This window comes from Trachypithecus francoisi, unplaced genomic scaffold (assembly GCF_009764315.1).
Source record: "Trachypithecus francoisi isolate TF-2019V2 unplaced genomic scaffold, Tfra_2.0 Lachesis_group19, whole genome shotgun sequence".
NCBI classification, from domain to species: Eukaryota; Metazoa; Chordata; class Mammalia; order Primates; family Cercopithecidae; genus Trachypithecus; species Trachypithecus francoisi.
In genome coordinates, this window is record NW_022681464.1 from 9889602 (window position 1) to 9898816 (window position 9215).

The 9215-nt window shown below is 42.4% G+C and overlaps 1 long non-coding RNA gene across 1 annotated transcript; it reads right to left on the bottom strand.

The window, feature by feature from the left end:
• Positions 1–1188: 1188 nt before the first annotated feature.
• LOC117063839 lies at positions 1189–8564 on the bottom strand. Its single transcript, XR_004429114.1, has 3 exons — positions 8356–8564; positions 4417–4510; positions 1189–1670 (listed from the first exon to the last, which is right to left on the bottom strand). It is a non-coding gene; the product is annotated as an uncharacterized LOC117063839 (long non-coding RNA).
• Between the last annotated feature and the right edge of the window lie 651 nt (positions 8565–9215).

Below are 9215 nucleotides of genomic sequence, written 5' to 3' on the forward strand. Positions count from 1 at the left end.
TTAAAAACTTAACTCCATGTCAATAGAACTTTCCCATGACATTAAAACTCTGTAAGCATCATTTTCAATGGCTGCATGACAACCTGTCAAAAGTATATGCTTATTTTGCTTAACAAATCTGCTTATTTTTTTATATTTGAGTTGTTTCTAACTCTACCTTACTTTTAAGTTATTATAAGTAAATCTGAAATGAACATTTTGGTGCACAAGTCCTTTAGGACAGACTTTCAGGAGTGTGATGACCAGGACAGGTTTCCCCTAAGCCTAGGAGGCTGAGTCTCAACCTCCATTCCTCTGCCCTGTACGTTCTTAAGCCAGTTACTCTCCTCCACCTCACTATTTCCCCAAAGTTTTTATCAGCTTACATTCCCACCAGCCCTGGGGGGAAATTCAGGTTATTTTGAGAGGTGATTTGCAAGCTGGAAAAACCCTTCTGTTGCTGTAATCACAAGGAAAGTCACACATCTCCCTGACCTCCCATCAGGCTCAGTCTCCTGAGCCTGTCCCCAAAACAATGACACGATTAATGATCACAAGAGAATCAACGAATCTGTAGTAAATTTCAACTTCATTCCGAGTGTTTTGCATGAGTAATCTTTGCATGAGTAATGCAACCCTGACAGATTTCAATATTCCCCATTCCAGTTGTATAAATGAAAAAGCAGAGGCTCAGAGATAGGAACTTGCCCAAGGGCACACAGGTGGTGAGAGTCAGAGATGTTGGCTGGCTCCTGAGACCTGTGCTCTTGCCACACACTACAGGATTTTTTTAAAAAAAGAGGCAAGGACTTGTGGCTGAATGCTGAGGGTTGAATTTCTAAGAGTTTGAGAGTTCATTTGCGAGTCAGGGGAAGTGGGACCTGGTGAGGTTTTCTGGATTTTGGTTTCCGTTGTGGTTTTGGCTCTAACATTTGGGTCACCTGCCACATAGATGGAGGCCAACAGGTGGTGGCTCAAGGCTGTGCCACTGGAAGGACAGGTCTTGTTATGCTTCTGATGTAGGCAGAGACTTTCTAAAACTTTCCAAAATTTCTATCCCGATTACCTGGTCTAGGCTGCAGGGCCCTCAGTACTGGGTTTCCCTGAATTGAGATAGTGTAGCTGCTCTACTGCTCTGAAAAACAAGACACTTTCAACTTAATATCCTTGGATATCTAACTTCCTGCAAACACAAGTTTAATAGCTGCAAAAATATGATTGTATATATACTCGTCTGTGTACAATTTTCCCCCTTTATTGTTTTTTTGATTTGCTCTTTATTCCTCCTTTTTTTCCCTTCCTCCTGTAACCGCCCAGTGGTTCCCTTCCTCCTGTAACAGCTGGGCTGTGTCTTGCCTGCTGCCTAGACAGAGCTGACTTATCAAGACAGGGGAATTGCAATAGAGAAAGAGTAATTCACACAGAGAGCAGGCTGTGGAGGAGATCAGAGTTTCATTACTACTCAAATCAGTCTCCCCGAACATTTGGGAATCAGAGTTTTTAAGGATAATTTGGTGGGTGGGGGAAGTCCTGTGTGTCGAGAGTGCTGATTGGTTGGGTTGGAGATGAAATCATGGGAAACCGAAGCTGTCCTCTTGTACTGAGTCAGTTCCTGGTTGGGGGCCACAAGATGAGATGAGCCAGTTTATTGATCTGGGTGGTAGTACCAGCTAATCCATCAAGTGCAGCGTCTGCAAAATATGTCAGGCACTGATTGATTTTGGGAGCAGTTTAGGGAGGGTCAGAATCTTGCAGCCTCCATCTTCATGACTCCTAAACCATAATTTCTTTCTTTCTTTCTTTTTTTTATGTTTTAACTTCTAGGATACATGTGTACAACGTGCAATTTTGTTACGTAGGTATACATGTGCCATGTTGGTTTGCTGCACCCATCAACTCGTCATTTACATTAGGTATTTCTCCTAATGCTATCCCTCCCCCAGTCCCCCACCCCACGACAAGCCCTGGTGTGTGATGTTCCCCACCTTGTGTCCAAGTGATCTCATTGTTCAATTCCCGCCTATGAGTGAGAACATGCGGTGTTTGGTTTTCTCTCCCTGTGATAGTTTGCTGAGAATGATAGTTTCCAGCTTCATGAACTCAATCTTTTTTATGGCTGCATAATATTCCATGGTGTATATGTGCCACATTTTCTTAATCCAGTCTATCACTGATGGACATTTGGGTTGGTTTCAAGTCTTTGCTGTTGTGAATGGTGCCACAATAAACACACGTGTGCATATGTCTTTATAGTAGCAGGATTTATAATCCTTTAGGTATATACCCAGTAATGGGATCGCTAGGTCAAATGGTATTTCTAGTTCTAGATCCTTGAGGAATCGCCACACTGTCTTCCACAATGGTTGAACTAGTTTACAGTCCCACCAACAGTGTAAAAGCGTTCCTATTTCTCCACATCCTCTCCAGCATCTGTTGTTTCCTGACTTTTTAATGATTGTCATTATAACTGGCATGAGATGGTATCTCATTGTGGCTAAACCATAATTTCTAATCTTGTAGCTAATTTGTTAGTCCTACAAAGTCAGTCTAGCCCCCAGGCAAGAAGGGGGTTTGTTCTGGGAAAGGGCTGTTACTGTCTTTGTTTTAAACGTTAAACTATAAACTAAGTTCTTCCCAAAGTTAGTTCAGCCTATGCCCAGGAATGAACAAGGACAGTTTGGAGATGAGAAGCAAGATGGGGTTGGTTAGGTCAGATCTCTTTCACTGTCTCAGCTATAATTCTGCCATGGCAGTTTCACTCCTTCCACGTCATCATCCTGCCCCCAACCTCAGGTGAACCACGTTTACAACTATTCACTCTGCCATATTTCTTCATGTCATATACATGTGTATGTATGTAATAGATATGTATACATATAATACAAGCATATATATGTACATACAAACATTTACATATACAGCATTTTGAAGTGATTAACTTATTAAAATGGATCTAGTTATGAACATTTGACTGTGGTTTGGTTTTCTTACTCAATGATGTTTGCTGAAGACTTCTTTAAGCCATTCATTATGTCTTATTCATTCTTTTAAATAATGGCATAATAATCCATGGTGTGGGTATACCCACATTTATTTAGCTGTGTCTCTATTAATGGTAATTTCATTTGTTTTCATTTTCCCTCACTATGAACAATCCTGTAAGAAACACCCTCACATATATATCCTCAAATACTGGCAATGTTATTTTTATAAGATGGATTCCCAGAAGTGTAATTGTTAGGCCAAAGGGCATATACAGTTTTTGTTTTGTTTTGTTTGTTTGTTGTTTTGAGATGGAGTCTTGTTCTGTCACCCGCACTAGAGTGCAGTGGCGCAATCTTGGCTCACTGCAACTTCTGCCTCCTGAGTTTAAGCGATTCTCCTGCCTCAGCCTCTCCAGTAGCTGGGATTATAGGTGCCTGTCACCACGCCCTGCTAATTTTTGTGTTTTTAGTAGAGATGGGGTTTCACCATGTTGGCCAGGCTGGTCTCAAACTCTTGACCTCAGGTGATCCACCCATCTCGGCCTCCCAAAGTGCTGGGATTACAGGCATGAGCCACCACGCCTGGCCATATAGTTTTAATTTTAGTGAAAGCCCCAGTTGGCTATCTAAAATGATTCTAATATGTCACATTTCCACTATAATAGGGGAAAATACCACATATTTCTCTACATCCATACCAGCAATAGGAGTTTTAAGTGTTAATTTTCTTTTCTCATCAGAAGGGCATACGATGATGTTGTGTAACTATGTCACATTTATTTCCGCGTCTGTGAGTGAATCTGAGCATGTTTGCTGGCTTTTTGGGTTGCTCCTCTATGGGTTTTTAAATAATTTGATTTGTCCACTTTTCTTTGTGATGATTGTCTTTTTCTTGTCACACTTGTAGGAGCTGTTTGCATGTTTTAAGAACTAACTTTATATCATCTGCATTATAAATATTTTCCTTTGGACAACTGCATTACTGTACAGTTGACCCTTGAATAATATGGGGTTTAACTGCATGAGTCCACTTATATGCAGATTTTTTTCAATCAAAAGTGGATCGAAAATACAGTACTTATGGGATGCAAAAATTCCATATACAAAGGGCCAACTTTTTATATATGCCAGTTCTGCAGGACTGACTTTTGGTATAAGAGGGGGTCCTGAAACCAATCCCCTGCATACACTAAGGGACAACTGTAGTTTGTTTATGGAACCTTTTATTGTACAAAAGCTTCTTGTTTTCTTTGTAATTTTTAATGGTCAAAATATGCCCATCTTTTTTTTTTTTTCTTTCCCATCTTTTTTTTTTAAATAGCTTCTAAGTTCTCAGTCTTGGTTATGAAGGCCTTCTCTGCTATTTCATATATATCAGGTCTTAGTCTGCTTGGTTTGTCATTACAAAACATTGTAGACTGGGTAGATTAAATATCAGAAATTTATTTCTCACCATTCGGGAGGCTGGGATGTCCAAGATCAAGGTGCTGGCAATTTCAGTTTCTCGTGAGGACTTTCTTCTTGGTTTTCAGATGGCCACCTTCTTGCTGTGTCCTCACATAGCAGAGACAAAGTAAGAGAGAGAGAAAGAGGGAGAAAGTGAGCGAGGGAATGAGAGAGCTCATCAGTGCTCTGGTGTCTCTTCCTCTTCTTATAAAGACATTAATCTAATCATGAAGGCCTCACCCTCATGGCCTCATCTGACCCTAATCACCTCCCAAAGGCCCCACCTCCTGCTGCCATTACACTTGGGGTTGGTGCTTTAACACACGAATTTGGAGGTGGTACACAAACACTCAGTCAATAACATATTGTCTACCAGATTCTCTTTGTGAGATTTTTATTGCATTTCTGTAATACAGGAATGACCACTACTTAAGGTAACAAACAACTCCAAAGCCTCAGTGGCCAGCACAAGAGAGGCTTAGTTTTCAATCAGTCTTATCAGGTGTGGGACAGTCAACCCCGAGCAATGAGTTGGGGACCCAGATCCCTTCCATTTGTGATGGATCTTCAACATGTGACTCCCACAGTCACTGCAGAAGAGGAAGAGGGAGCAAGAGAGAGGACAACTACTCAAGGGATTTTTTTGTGTTCTCCATTACTTCCTCCTATATTCCATTGCATGGAACCCAGCCCCATGGAATCTCAACCAAACGGGAAGAGAGGCTGGGAAATGTCTTTCTCAGTGCTCAGAAAGAGGAAAAGTCAGAAGCTAGCCAGCCTATACCATATTTACTTTTAATAGTCAACATTTCAATTCAAGTGGGGTTAAAAATATATAGTATAAGACATATGTGTTCATTTTTATTTTCTTCCAGATAATTGCAGCAGCAGCAGCAGCAGCAGCACCACCACCACCGTATATTAGCTTATTCTCTTTCTGCTGAATTGAATTACTGCTTAAAATTTTTTTTAATTTTTTAATTTTTCACATGAAAGCTTTTAGTTTATTAATCTGCTCATCAAAAATCCACATGATGTCTGCAGATGATGTCACTGTAGCATCTTTACTCCTTTGGCTTTTTGCCAGCACCAATATTGGTCTTTGCAGTGTCCCTGACTTTCTTCATTCTGTTATTGTGCTTCTTTCGCTGCTTTCGTGAGGTCTTTTTCTTCTCACACAGGCCATGTCTTGCAAGTCTGTTTGTACCCAGGCTGGCGTGCGGTAGCTATTCACAGGTGTGATCATAGTTCATGCCAGCTTGGATCTCCTGAGCTCAATCCATCCTCTCACCTTGGCCTCTTCAGTATCTGGGACTACAAGTATGTGTCATGCTCTCGACTTCCAGTGTGTTCTTAACTTACTGGATTGCGTTTTAAAAATCTTTCTAGCCTCTGTGGAATTCTCTTCCTTTCCCACTGGCTCATACACATCTTTTTAAAAATCCAACATTTATTTATTTATTTATTTGAGACAGGATCTCGCTCTGCCGCCCAGGCTGGAGTGCAATGGTGCAATCTCTGCCCACTACAACCTCCACCTCCCGGTTTCAAGTGATTTTCCTGCCTCAGCCTCCTGAGTAGCAGGGATTACAGGCGTGCACCACCACGCCTGGCTAATTTTTGTATTTTTAGTAGAGAAGGGGTTTCACCATGTTGGTCAGACTGGTCTCAAACTCCTGACCTCATGATCTGCCAGCCTCGGCCTCCCGAAGTGCTGGGATTACAGGTATGAACCACCGTGCCTGGCAACATTTTTAGTTGTGCTGTATGGAAGGTCTTTTGCTGAGCATCTTGCCAGCTACATGATTGGAAAATCTGACCTGCCATCATGTAGCATATTTTTATGTGGCCAACTTTTGTTCAATTTCTCTCAGTATATAGCATCCTCTGCTACACACTGTGGGACACAAAAATAAATAAACATTGGTCCTCTCTCTCAGGGAAGCTTATGCTCTAACAAGGAGATGCAAGAAGAGATGGGGTTTGAAGGCCTTGCTGAGTGCAAGAAACTCTGTTCTGAACTGTGTCAGCAAGTTGAGGTGCGGATGGGCTGCCCTTCAGGAACTACCTCCAGGCAATTCTCAGCCTGAGGGAGTTTTTCCTTCATCTGAATTGAAATCTCCTCCCCTCAGTCTCAGCTCTGCCCTTAGGAGCTCTGCTGAAGCAATCCAGCCCTGCAGATTTTGAAGACACACATAGTTTGCCTGTGGTGTTTTGTTTTGTTTTGTTTTCAGCTGTCTCTTAGTCTCATCTCTATTTGGGAGAATTCCCCAGTTTGTGCAACTTGGTGGGAGGTGTCCCTTCCCAATATGGCATCTGCAAAGGGCCAGCTTCTCTCTGTGCCTTTGGCAGCTTAGGGTGGGTTTATGACTAAGTCTGGGCTGTTGGAGGATTCCACCTGGACTCTGAGCCTAGAAGGAAAATGCAATTTGCAGGGAGAAGTTATAGGTTACTGATCAGTAAAGGTAGAGACAAGAGTCCAGAGACAGTGGCAGCAACAGTCCAGTGGAACCAACAGTGCCAGCAGCGCCCTCCCAACTAGGCTGCCCCTTGTGGCTGTACCGGTTGTATGACTTTCTGCCCAGCCTCCCTGGTTTGCCTTCCAAGCCTAGTTCCCCAGCATTCCAGTCATTTCTATGATCTACCAATATGTATTTTTTTTTTTTTTTTGATACAGGGTCTCACTCTGTTGCCCAGGCTGGAGTGCAATGGCATGATATCACCTCACTGCGACCTCTGCCTCCTGGGTTCAAGTGATTCTCCTGCCTCAGCCTCCTGAGTAGCCAGGATTACAAGGTACCCACCATCATGCCTGGCTAGTTTTTGTATTTTTAGTACAGATGGGATTTCACCATGTTAGCCAGGCTGGTCTCGAACTCCTGGCCTCAAGTGATCTGCCTGCCTCGGTCTTGCAAAGTGCTGGGATTACAGGCATGAGCCACTGCACCTGGCTGATCTACCAATATGTTCCTTTTTTGCCTAAGTTAGCCAGAGTTGATTTTTATTATTGGCAAGAGCTACAACTGGTACAAAAGCTCATATGCCCTGTACCACCCCCTCTTTCCGTTATAATACCAAATATTGCTGCCGTGACCTCTGTCCTTCCATGAGGGTTGCCAGCCATTAGAATGTTCTCAGATATCAAAGGAGCTCACTCCATCATAGGGTAGACAGTAGAGGCTTGTCCAGGGCCTTACCTAAGGCCAGCACTGCCCCTCTACTAACTGTTCCCGGGGGCACATATGCAACCAATTCCATGGAAGGTATACAAAGGCCTTGGTGTTCCTTATTTAAGTACAATAAACAGTTACTACTATTAATCCAAATTTGCTTCCATTGAGAAGGAAAAAAGATTTGCATGGAAGCATCTGGGTACTCAGGCCTATGTTTGGGATTTTTCAGGGGGTCTTTCAAAACACTCCTTGTCCCCTTTAAATAAATGTATGTTTCCTTTTCAAATATGTCCTATTTTCCATAATTTACCAAATATTACTGTTGATAAATCTGATGATACTTAAGACATTTATTTTAAAATGATAGGGTGCAAAATATTTGAGCCTGGAGACAAACTGAGAGTACCTAGGGGCTCTCTGGTTCTTTCTCCTGAGTATGGATATTAGTCCCAGTACATGGCCAAAGGGAGGGGCCCGGCTAATTGTGGAACCCAAATTCTAGGCGATAGTGATTGGTTCTAACTGTGGAAACTGAAGTATGGCCCCTTTCCTGGGATTGGTCTAGAGACACTGGAAGAGAGAAATTCTTTCTCTCCTGGGTTTGCTGGGCTGCAGGTGGTCATCTTCCTGCCTTGAAGATGGAAGCCTAGGGAGACAAGCAGAGATAAGAAAGATCGAGAGAAAGCAAATGGGAGGGAAAGGACAAAATAGTGCAATAGTGACATAGGAAGATGGAGAGAGACAGGCAATGTCCTAACTGCGCTGAGACTCACCGAGGCTCTTTCTGGCCAGGAGCCCACATCCTGCAGTTCTTCTGATTCAGAGAGTGACACCAATTACTCTTCTTTCCAGAACCCCCTCCCTCCTCTCTGTTAGCTGATAGCAGTTGGGTTTATGTTACTTGCATCCAAGAGTCCTCATTAAAATCCATATTAGGCTGGAATTCATGGTGGTGTCTATTGGGCCCTTTCCAACTTGAGGACAGTTTCCTGTGGTGGAGACAAGGTGTTCAGAGAGAGATGTTGCTGAGTTCTGATTTCGCTTTGTCAGTCCTCAACATTGGAGCCTGCTTTTCAGGCCACGGGTCTTCCCCTTCCTTGATTCTCTGCTCTGTCTGAGCACAACTTTACTGGCCTCTCTGGGGTCTTAGCAGTTTTCATAAGTCCTGTTCACTCTGGACTTTGGATATGTCTATGCTATTCTTAGAATTTTCTATCTCAACTTTCAAAGCTCTTTCGTTTTGTGGATTTGTTCATGTATTATTAATTTTGAAGCATACATATATATGTAATCATAAAAGCAATCTCTGTTTAGTATGAACAACAACAACAACAAAAACCCATGAAAATCCAGAAATGGCCAAAAGATGGCTGGTCCTGGTGGTGTGTGCCTTGTAGTCCTAGCTACTTGGGAGGCCAAGGCAGGAGGATTGCTTGAGCCCAGGAATTTGAGGCTGCAGTGAGCTATGATCATGTCACTGCACTCCAGGATGGTGACAGAGCCAGATTCTGTCTCTAAATAAAGATAAAAATAAATGAACAAAGAGAAAAAATGTAAAATAATAATATAATCTCTACATTCAAAGGAAAATATTGTTAATATTTTTATATGTAGTTTTCTCTTTTTTTTCTAT